This window comes from Rhamphochromis longiceps, linkage group LG5, assembly GCF_057381845.1.
Source record: "Rhamphochromis longiceps isolate RC_006_pf linkage group LG5, R_longiceps_female_GT1.1, whole genome shotgun sequence".
Taxonomy (NCBI): Eukaryota; Metazoa; Chordata; class Actinopteri; order Cichliformes; family Cichlidae; genus Rhamphochromis; species Rhamphochromis longiceps.
Window position 1 is genome coordinate 32,666,733 of NC_140561.1, and position 12,472 is coordinate 32,679,204.

The 12,472-nt window shown below is 40.0% G+C and overlaps 1 protein-coding gene across 4 annotated transcripts in view; it reads right to left on the reverse strand.

Annotated features, from left to right (window-relative positions):
- ephb2b (eph receptor B2b) overlaps positions 1 to 12,472 on the reverse strand; it is a 127,228-nt gene that overhangs the window by 21,627 nt on the left and 93,129 nt on the right. The gene's annotated exons all lie outside the window — the stretch shown is intronic.

A 12,472-nucleotide genomic window follows, 5' to 3' on the forward strand; every position in this document is an offset into this window, starting at 1 on the left:
GTCAGTGTTAAGCTAAGAGAAGCTAAAGGGAATGTATGGGAAGTCTGGCAAGGCCTCCAGGCCTTAATGTCTGCTCCTCTGAGTGTGTGTGAAAGGGTAGGGTGGGTTAGGGTGTCAGAGAAGGAGGGGTGCTGGGCAAGATTTATGGACACCAAGCCCCATGCTCATCCCCTACAGACCCGTGCTGCTCACACACACAGCCCTCAACCAGCAACAAAGTGGCTCCCCAGAGTCCCAGCAATAAAGTCAAAAGTCTCTCCACCGGCACGCGTTCTCTATGGAAAATCCACTGACTGGAAAACTACAACTGCCACGCCTCTATAATCTAAGACTCTAAGGCTGTGTGTGTGTGTGTGTGTGTGTGTGTGTGTGTGTGTGTGTGTGTGTGTGTGTGTGTGTGTGTGTGTGTGTGGCTTTTTCATATTCAATAAAACTTTCATTCTTGTTGTGAAACACTTACAAGTGAGTAACAGGAAGGCACATCTTTCTAACTACTGTCCTAAGGCAGGGGATAAAATATCATATATAAGTAAACATATTGACTGAATGAGCCAATGACTAAAAAGTCCCATTTTTAATCTTACTCATTATAATTAACCAATCAGCCAAGCTGTTAATGCCCTCTGACCAAAACAGAAGCATCCTTCTGATGCAACAAATTATGATGTCTCATATAAACAGTGATATTAAAGGCAATGAGTATGTTCTCATGTATTACTGCCAGAAGATAATAAATTGAGGTTCTGTATTTCATCTCAGCAAAGCACTTAAACCATGACGGCCTGTGACTCTGCAAGTACATCATGCCCCTATCCTTGAGCCAGAGGTACAGTAATGTATACAGTATCCAGCCAGGACACCAGTCATAGGAATCTCTTCCATCTCCAAGTTCTTTTGCTAGTTTGGTTGCAGTCACAAGACGACGGCCTAATAAGGCAAACTGTGACTCTAAGGAGGACTCACGAGTATCACATTACGGATGTACATAGCATATATTCAAGACTGCCACATGGCCTTTCCTGCATAACATTTCTATTAAACACACAGTGCAGCCTTGCTTAGTAACCTGATACAGGGCCACAGAAACAAAGGCAGCTCATGTATTCATGTTCAGAGGATGGACACATGCCAACATCGAAAGCTGTTGGAGGGGAACACTGTGGTTTTCTTCTGTTAAAGGACAACTTCCAGACAGAGTGGCAGTCGCCATGTCTGGGCTCAAGAAACCGATAAGGGGCGGTGCAACTAAAAACAAACAGATTAAGATTAAATGATGACATGACTGAGGTGAATACTAAGTAAGAATACCAAGTGTTGAAACATCACGCTTGCAGGGAAAATAAGAATGCATTTATGAATATAAATCCAGCTGTGCTGAACTTTTCAAGTCAGTTCAGTACACACATTTCAAGCTAAGCTGACGTTCCACCAATTGACTGCAGAATGTAGAAGTATGCCAAGTCAGCCTTTCATTGCATTAAGAGCTACAGCACTGATTCACATATGAAAACCATTTTCAGACATCCCATTGATGTACTCCAAATCTACAAGTCTCCATTATATTCCAAATCTTAAAGTGTACCGAGAATTCTTTTCCACAAGTCCATCTATAATTTGAAGGGTTGAATAAATACTTGGTTTCCATTGTGTCAACATTAGTCACTGAGTTATGCCACTAAATACATATTGTAGCTGTTTCAAACAATTTTCTTTGTTGTTACAGTAATTATTTTTAAATCATGTGGATCCTGCTCCATTAAAGATAATTAGGAATTAAAAACAAAGATGTGAAAATCTTCCCTACCATTTAAACGAAGTAAGCCAATTTTCTGTCAAGTAAGATCAATGTCTTCATAGTGAGTGAGCTGCGCTTGCAATGGATGCTTTCGTTTTCTCAATGAATCCTCTGTTCATGTTCTTAAAACTAATGAAGCAGCTATAATGGCAAAGACAGAGATTGCACATTCATATAATTTGATTAGATTGCTGAACCTAAAAGATAAATGCTGGGACCTAACTGGAGTATTTTATTATTTTCCCATACGTTACAGAATAGTGAGGGCACCAGGACAAGGACTGTTAGTGATAATCACAGCCGATACAATATCTTTGTCACAAGCATGCTTCTTCTGTTTCTGTGCCCTCGTATGATTATTATTTATTTTGTGTGACTGCATTTAACTTCCTGAACTCCAGTATAACTAAACTTATAAATAGCTCAGAGATAATCAGACTAATAATCAAATCAAATAATGAATACGCTGGGGCCTGGGGAGGAGTGCAATCGCATTGCTTAATTGTGAGAAGATGGGAGGCCCCAGCTGTTATAGGAGAATTAGGTTTCAGACCCCACATTATTAACCCAGCCTGGGATCTGATATGGAAGACAGTGCTTTTGGAGTCTATTCTAGCATGACACTCTGGCCTTTGCTCACAAGCAGAGAATACAAAGGCTCTGTTTTGCTTAACATCACTAATAGATCTTTCGCTGTTATGTTCTAACATAACAGCGACTTCCCTAATCAATTATAGACAGGGTTTAGGGGGATATTTTCACTCATTTAAATCCAAGGCAATTTAATGGGGCATGCTTCTGCTAACACACATAGATAAGTGTGGCTTTCCCATGGAACCGGTGTGAGATTAGGACCTAGTACTGCTTTGGTGAAAAAGAGAGTACATGCCCACTGGAGAGCTCCCTCAGTAGCTACATACCTTCAAGGGCTTTTTTTTCTTCTCGCAGTAGGAATGCTAACCTGACTTAATAGCACAGCATAGAACAGCTGGAAAACCAACAAGATAGATGTTGCGATTTGAGCTGTGCTCTACACATGTCATGTGTTTCATGATGAAAATGGAAAGGCAGGGGTTCAACTAGAAAAGTTGATAAGCCCAGCTACTATGACCAGCCCAAGAAACTACTCACCCATTATAAGGCCATTATGTTACCTGAGGCAAGAGGAAAAAGCAACTGTGTAGATGCAGCTTAGTTTTTTTCTTTTACTTTTTTGTAATCTTGTTTCAGCATCTTAACTTTCTGTCTATATCCCTTTGCTGTGTGTGAAGGCCCAAGTTAGCAAGTGTTAGGGGAAAGGGTATAAGCTTAATAAAGTCTGAACTTCACTGTCAGGCCATCTCTTTATGTTCTGCTCTATTTTAAAAAGCAGTCTCCTTCTTACACAGCTGATAATTACATGAAATTTATTAAAGTGCCCATTATCTGTGCTGGAAAAACATTCTTACATTATTTGCGCTGGAGAGCAGCTAACCTGAATTAGAACTAAAGAAATACAGAAAAGGGGCTTTTAAGATATTTGATGGTCGATTTCAGCGCAGACAGGGGCCTCCTTCAGGGTTATAAGAACTGAAAAAGCTCCTTTAGACTGAGTTACATAGCGTTATGTTTGGCTGAGCAGTGGTGGGAAAAAAAATCACAGTAATCAAAATAATGATTTTACTTCCTGCAGCTAACAGATGACACCACCTGATGGTTTAATACTTTTCACTCTGTTCTATATCAGTCAACGCAGCACAGCCAAAAGGTGAAAAACATTCGCTGGCACATGAATCATGTTTCTGAGAAAGTATATGTTTGAGGCTTTTTATCTGCATCTTTCTTGCATCACTCTGTGTCTGCAACCATGTGGCTCTGATTTGATTAGATGTTCTGCTGCAGAGAACCATGCTATGATTTGGGGAAGATGGGGGAGGTAGCAAGAACAGGTCAGGGCTTGTAAATCCCTTTTTCCTTTCATTGTAAAAAATCAGTTTCCCTGCAGAGCAATCTCTCCCAAAGGGCTCAAAGCAGCTGGTCTTCTACCAGGCTCTCTCCTAAACAGGCTGCCACTGCTCCAGTCTCTCGACTGCCGTCCATTTATTAGCAGCACGTTGAGATGTCTTAAAGAGAGAAGCCCATATTTGCATGTACTTTTAGCATGCTGGCAGCCTGCCCTGTTTCCCCAGCTGAAAAGGATTGCGGCTTCTATATCTATAAAGATTTTCCAGCGCAGTTAAGCTACAAAAGTGAGATTTCAGTTCATCAAGCTTTAAACCATCTGCACTGGCAAAGATTTGCGGACTTTAACGCACTCACACATCTATAAGCTAATTCTAAAATAGGCGATTCAGAGGTTTGACCAGTTTTCAGATGCTTGCAGAGGTTAGCGTTTAATTCTAATCCAATATATAAAATCTGCAGGCAGAAGAAATGCAAGCCAGGTTAGTATATGTGGACAGAGGGAGGGAGGGATATTTATACATTTTATAATCAAAACCAGTACATCTCTTTAGTGACTGCATGTTGGTGGATCTAACAAGGACATGCATGGTAGTGAATGACTGTCACTACAAAAGTTGATAGACTGTGAAAATAAACCAAGGGCAATCTTATACCAGACGGTTTCATGTGTTGTATATAAACACAAGAGAAACTGTCAAAGCTGCTGCCAAATCACACAGATTCTTAAAATTCTTAAAAGTTTTCTTTTAATACAACAAACTTTGTACATTCTCACCCACCCATTTCAACTGTTAAACACTTCAGATGGACTAAAGAATACAATATGTGTGTTGTTTGCTTCTGTGGGCAGACTTGGGCATTACAAACAAAGTCTGAGCTGTCTGGCACAAGGATATGCGTGGAATTACATTTGTGTCAAAAGCAGCACGCGAGATAAAACATGAGCACGAGAAAATAACTTCATTTCATAGACGCAGGTATTCATTGCCTCTCTCAGAATTCAATTCCTCGCTTGTAAATTCAACAGCCCGTACACGTAGAACAGAGTTATCATACTTTTATTTCATACTGCCTTTTTGTTTTTAACTCAGTTTAGTTTCAGTTAGTTAGATTTTCCTGTTTCGGTTTAGTTTGTATTGTTTGGAAAAGTTTAGTTTTAGTTTTGTTTTTATTAGTTTCAGTGTCTTATTTTATTTATCATTATTATCATAATTATTACTATTACTATTATCATTATTATTACTATTATCATTATTATTATTATTATTATTATTATTATTATTATTATTATTATTATTATATGGAGGACGTGTCAGAGGCCAAAATTTAGGAACATTTGTACAGATATTACAATAAAAAGTTGGCTCCGGATATCTTGTGGATATCCAGAGTCTCATTAAACAGGTCTATCAGGTTTAGGTTAACATGTTAAGCCATAATAACTGCGTTATGCTATATTTGTGCACTCTTGTCATGACAGACTATAGGAGTGCAGTGGTTTCAGTCTCTTTTAAAGATTTCTTCAGTATTAAAGTGATCTGGTCATAATTGTCAGCACTTCCTTGGCTACACACACACACACACAAAAAAAAAAAAAAACAGCTGATAGTTAATTCCTACCAAAATGTCTGTGAATGTTCTCAGTCAAGGAGCTTGGAAAGAAGTCCAGAAGTCCGTAAAGAAGTCCAGATGCTTTTCTTTCCAAGATCCTTAGACTTAATTCACCAACTTTATTTTGTAGGTTGTGAAGAAGTACAATATGAAACAGTGCCCATGTTGCTACCCAGTGAATCTCACTTTCAAATGGTAAATTGATCGCACCAGGCACAGAGGTTATGGTGTCACTGCTTCGAAAGTGACGAATCACATTAGTTTCCTTCTTCCTCAGTGCTCCACCCTCCCGACTCTCAAAAGTCAGATTGATCTGCGTGAGTAGAATTCAGCTTCGTGATCAGAGCTGCCTGCGAGAGTGTGAATCCGCTGCAGAGTTTGCCAAGCAGGCGCACTCATGTGAATGATGAGTTCTCTCTGAATTCAGTCCATACGAGTTGCTGAATTTATGTACAGGAAATTACAAAGTAATTTAACTGTTTGTGATAATGAATATCCACACTTGTGAAATGAAATGATTTGTTCTTGATTTTGTTTTTCCTCGCACACCACTTTTGACAAATATAATTCCACAGGTGTGGAAGTAAGTTCTTGACACACACAGCTCTGAGAGGAACTGAAGGAACTCCATTTAATCAGCACTCTAATTTAAATGTATTTAAACAAATTCTAAACTGCCATCTACAAGGAGAAAAACTCCAGAAGCATGTCAGTGTTTTACAGGGTTGGAATGACCAGGCTGTTCTCATTCCCTGGGCACCATACACTGCTGTAGTTAAAAATGCTGGCATCAGAGATACGCACAAGGTGTGTTTTGGCATCAGGGACTTGATGAACCAGGCTGTGGAAAGAGTGATTTAAATCTGATCCCCTGGCATCACATTTAAAGCAGGGCATGGTTAATGAGAGGCATATTTGAACTTAAACCTAACTGTGAGTTTTTGGTGCCTAAACCTAGCCAGCAAGTAAAAATGCAAGTAAATATGAAATAGTGTGTATTGTGCAGTCTCCTGACATGTTTAGGACTTAATCCACCAGCACCTATCTGATCTCCAAATACAAACTTTATTTAATATCTTTCTGCTTTCAGTGTACTGAATTATCTACACCGTGGGACACCTTGTGTGCATATCTGAAACCCAAGTAACATCTAAGAGAAGAGCAAAAACGTAATGCACTGGGATAAAAATGTGTTTAAAAGAGTGGATAGTGTAACAACGTGAAGATATGAAATCCAGTATGGTGTGACATCCTTCAAATGGAGATCTGTTTAAAGATAATTTATTTGACAGCGATTTAAGCAGTGTCCTGATTTACTATCACTCTCATTTAACAAATCTGAATATGTACGAGGATTTACACAAGTTCTGTCAGTTCCTGTCACTCCCACTCAGTAGCTCAGAAGTAATGATTATCTAAAATAAAGAAGATGTGTAAATTGCATTTACTACACCTGCTTCATTTCTGTGTCAATGAGCAGCAATGACTTCTGTCTTTACATTGAAGTCATTCTTATCTGCATAGTATGAAGTTGTTATAATGAGTGGCGCACAATAGCACAGTTTCCAAAAGATCATCTCACATTATAAAGTTCCTGACCCCAATTTACAGTTAATACGTTCAAGTGGATGAGAGTCTGCAGCTTGTGTGTTCAGTATGATCCGTGCGAGCGAATCAAGGCTACATTAAAAAATGAGAGGTATTCATGACGTGCGAGCAGGAGCGGGGGGAAGGTGGCGTGTCACGATCACACCAGAAATTCCAGACGGGAAGAAGACAGTTGCTCAGACAGTGACAACTTTGTTTTCCAGCCGCCTTCAAAGGAATACTTGGTGTACATGACTGCAGGAATTTGAGTGTGTTTTGTAAACAGAAAGGTTGAGCGGGGACACAAAAAGAGAGGATCAGGGAGAAAGTCAAAAGAGACAAAAGCGGGGAGTGGCACCGAGTTTATCATAAATCCATTTGCTTAATTGACGAAGTTAACTCCATAAAGTTTATAGAAAATCACTTAGAAAACAGCGAGCTGATTACGTTGTCACCCCCTTTTGCTTCATGACCTTTATTTATTATCTTTTTTAATTATCAGAGCTTCATGCTCTTGAATGTAAAAAGTAAATAAATGATTGCACGCTCAGTCATTTATGCACCTCAGTGTATAGCTAATACACTCAATGTTAATGAATAATGTATTCACGTTACGCTCAGTTTGACAGCCCACAGACCAAAAGATCATGGCCTTTTCACCAAGATGCATATACAGCTGAGGTGTTTTTTCTGTTCTGCTTTCCTGTATAAATGGAAATGAGAGGGAAAAGATCCATAAAATCTACCCTGAAAAAAAAAAATTCAAATGACTACTGAAAGATTTATGAATAAAATCAATTAGTTAACTAATTTAGAGAATCCATGTGCTAATTCTCTTCTGGGGAGTCATAATTAAATTCTTATTGCTTATTTAAAGCCTGTAGCTGTGGCTCAGGTAGAGTGGGTTTCCAATAATCGCAGGGTTGGCAGTTCGATCCGTGGCTTCTCAACATGCTGAAGTGTCCTTGGGCAATACACTGAACCCCAAGTTCCTCCTTTTGGCTCAGTATCAACAAGCACATGAATGTGGTTTATGTATGGGTTGCTGGCTTACTACCAGAACAGCCTTCTCTCAAGGCTCTGTCAGTACTGAGGTCCAGGTGCATGCTGAGGCCTCCTGTCTGTCTGCCTGGCTGACCTACACTGGCACCCACCATATGTGCCCTTCTCAACACCTTCTGTCACTGTCACACTGCGTGGCATGTATACCGGTGGTCCCTGTCTGACTCTCAGTTTATTTTCTATTTTTCAGCTTGCATCTCTGGCATTTTGCTGATACTGAGCTGCTGCTCCACTGAGAAAATTTCTAAATATTTTATCTCAAGTTTGTTTGATTTTTTTTCTTACCTTGGTCTGTTAGTGATGTGAACTGCATATGCATGAGGATGTATTATAACTTTTTAAGATACTATATAGTGAATGAAGCACACATAAGGCTTTTCAAACAGAAACACTTTTTTAAAATGTTACGTTTCAAGTCTGATCGATAAAAATGCCACTGTACTAAACAAAGGCAGTCAATCAGTGGCCGTGGCCCAAAAATAATATATCTTTTGTAACGGGTTTCAGTGCCCTCAAGTTAACAACGTAGTAGCCACATTGGCTTTTTGGTGTACTGACACATTCTGGCGGTCCCAGCTGGCTCTGTACCAGTGCTTTTCACACCATGGCCCAATGGAGCAGCAAAGGACTTGGTAGCCTGGTTACAGTGGACCTGGGCAATTTGGACCATAATTAAGTCATAAATCTTCTCTAGACCATATGAAAAGGCTGCACCCGATTACACGCTGCCCCCACCGCCACCCCACCCGGGTTCCCTCGCACAATCAGCCAGTTCACCTGATAAGAAACCAATTCAGTTCCTCTGCTTTTCAATAGCATTAGCAGCAGCTCACCTTGAGTTAATGAAACGCCTAAACAAATATGTCCTCTGAAATCTAATATACTCAACCAGAATGCAATATGGCAAACACACTGAGGATATGGAGATCTCATTCATCTGTCTGCAGAATACCGATAAGTACTCACTGAGGTAAGAGATGATCTCTATTCTATGCACTGAAATTGATGATACAGCATATCTAGAGTAAGCTATAACATAAATGTCAGTTCTGTTCTTAGCTATTATTTATTCATGTCTTGTCTGCATACAATAACTGGATGGATTTCTCATAAAATCCCTACTGACATAATCCCAACTTCAACCAGTCTCAAGCAGAACCAATTTAAAGGGCCGCCTGGTCACTCTGGCTTGGCAATGGTGGTTTATTTAAAAAATGAGGCAAAAATCACAAAACCTAGGAAATGAAAACATCTAAAATATACTGATAACGCTGCTATTTGTCTGTGTGGCTACTACAAAACAATGTAATTTGCCTTATTGCTACATCTTTTTGCTTCACCTTACTGCTACTTTCATTTGACTGAAATCTACTAAGTTAAAGATTGAGTCAGACAAATGAAAAGCTCCCCAAGAATACAGTGAGATGTAAAACAAAACTGCAAGTTGGTGCAGAGTGAGAAATTCTCTCTGGACAGTCATGCACAGTCATGAGTATACTGACAAAAACTGGATTTGCTGGATATAACCTCTTTTTTTCACAATGCACGTGTTCAGTAATTCACTGCTTAGAGGAGGTAATGACACACTTGTTGTAAATCTTCTTACCAAACATAAGATGGACAAATATAAAATCTATCCTCACCGCATAATGTTCACTGCACAGAAGAGCAATCTCTTTAAAAGAGCTGAACTATTTTGGGGCATTTGTCTAGTTTACGTCTGTTTGCCTCTTTTTTTCCTTCCTAGGTTAGATTAACTAATGAAATGTAATGAAATGATTATTTTACTTATTTAAAAAATAATAAATAAACATGACTTCCCTTTCCTGTCTAACTCTTTGCCCATAAAATATTTGCACAGAGTAGTGACTTGAAAGAAACTGCAGTTAATAAATGAAATTGCAGGCCAATGGTGAACGTGATATATACAGATGTTTTTCATATTTTTTGGAAGACAAGGTAGACGACTAAGTTGTTGCTAAGTCAGGCACTGAATACGCTAGCAAGAAATCTATTCACTTTTTTTCTTGGCCTTGTGTTGGCAGTACAAGCCACACATTCACACACTATTTTATTCTATGCACACCCTGCTGTTACACAGACTAATGGAGGCATCCTGGGATATTTGGAGTTCAATACAGTATTTTACCAAAGGAAACTTTTACTTGTATACCCACTAACTCCTGAGCTAGACCCTCAATTTCTTTATTCTCCCCCTGAAAGGAAGGGAGGGAGTATGTAATCGGTTGTGCTTGTTTGTTTGTCCATTTGTTAACATTCTAGCAGCCCTAGTTTTCAAGATATCATTTTCAAATTTTGTGCGATGGTAGATACAGCTCGAGGTGATTTAATCTTGGTGAAAATTAGGTCAAGGTGACACCAAATTTGAAGAAACAGTAAAAACTTTATTTTACCCACGTATTGTCTTCACACTTTACAACAATTTAGCAGGCTTTGGTGGTCACAAGTACCTTTGTTGGCTAAGCATAGTTAACACCCAAGGTCAGAACTGGCTTGAAAATAAATCACAGCAAACGATATTGAGTAATATATCATATGGAAGGGCATGGAGAGAGCCTTTTTATTTTTTCAATATGACACCCTATGACATCACAATGGCACCATAACAGGCTGACATCGTCATATCGTAATAATAAAAACTAGAAATATCAAAAGTTTTAGTATAGCCCTTGTCCTGCAGGGGGAGTTGCACTCTGAGTGCTCTGGTTTCATTTATAATATTGTTCCACACCCAGTATCAACTATCAGTATAACTAATTTAGAATATGTATACATATAGTGCACCACAAAATGTTTGTGAGGATGGTCTTGTGGCATAACTACAGATGCATTACCCAGAAATGGCTTTTTCGCTGCTGTAAAGCATCTCTTTTGCAATTCTCTGCCTGATTTCCAGTGCATATTTCATGTCCCATATAAGTAACATATAAATACAGTGAAGCCAAAGTAAATGGCTTAAGTGTGACTCATTATTACAAAAAAGGCTTAGAGGCACATTTCAAGGCTTCTGCGTATTGCACACAATACAAGGTTTGGGGAATTAGTCATACGCTTATAAAACAGGCTCAAACGGCATTCAGCCCAGAATTTGCTTTTGTGTGGCATTACACTGTGTAATCAAGCGCCACACTTTCCAGGGCAATCATGTCCTTTATCACAGAGGAACTGTCGCCAACCACCTACAGAGTGGGAGGATAAGCCCTGTAGGTAATAGCGTGTGGTGGGTGCTTGATTGGGTATGGAGAGTGAGAAGTTTTGCTCACGCCCCCCCCCATACCCCACCACCCTTTACACCAACAAGTCATAGCAGAAGAGGCAGCCATCCGTACAAGTAATGAGACACACTTTTACGCCACTTGCTTCAAATTTTCTTTTTTGTCGCTTTCACAGAACGCTCTAGCCGATGGTCCAAAGCAGGTCGGATTTACATGCATGTATCTACAAAAATTCATAGACTCTGGCTTTTGTTTTCTCCATCTCACGCTCTCATTTTCATTGTAAGGGGAGGCATAAAACTGCCTGAGTTAATTAGGGGTGACACGATGTTTATGTAACCTCCAAGCCTCACAAACCAGACGCAATTATGGCCTCCAGTCCCTGTGACCCCAGCCTGTAGCGTAGCACGGCAAAACTCCAATCCTGTGTCCCTGGAGTGAGCAGTAAGGTGATGGGGGAAGGTGGGAACGTGGACAGGGGGGGAGCAAGAGTTGAGTTCTTTTCACAGCTCCATCTGACGGGAGCTCTCGCTGCCTAATCCAAAGTGACGGACACTTCAGTGGAGAGGGCACAGAGCCCCCCAATTTCCGCCAGGACCCCTCGGCAGGAGAAGCAGAGAAGCCAAGGGTTGGGGTGGCAGACTTATTGTGGCCCAGTGAGACAGAGTGGGGCAGGGGCCTCATTACAACGCTTAACTGCACTCACAGGCCCTCATTAACCCACCACACCAGTGACTCAAATCAAAACAGACAATAAAAAGAGGTCTGTGCTTGAATAAAGGCCTCTGTTTTAGTGTGACAGAGTTTCAGCATTGTAACGGAGCACTTTATGGAGCTTTTAAACAAACAAATCACATACGTTTGTTACAACGGGTCACTTTAAATAAAGGATTTCCCTCTTGTAGATATCATCATTCAACTTGCATACAGTTCTCTCGTTGTTTTTCTTTTTTTTAAAAAGGCACAAGGAATTTATGATTCAAAAATGAAGGGCACCAACATGGTGCTGTAAGAAGCGCATTTATAAGACTGCCTGCAGTGCAAAGGCATGGATGATGAGTGATGACAGACACCTAAGCCTGCTGCCAATGGAATGCAAAGCCAGTGCAAAGATTAAGTGCAGGCTGTATCCCTCCGCTCATCAGTGCTTTGGGAAACGAAGCTTAGCCCGCCAAATGATGCGTTTCATAGACACAATTAAAGAACAAATCAATTCAGCTGCCTCGGTAAAATAATC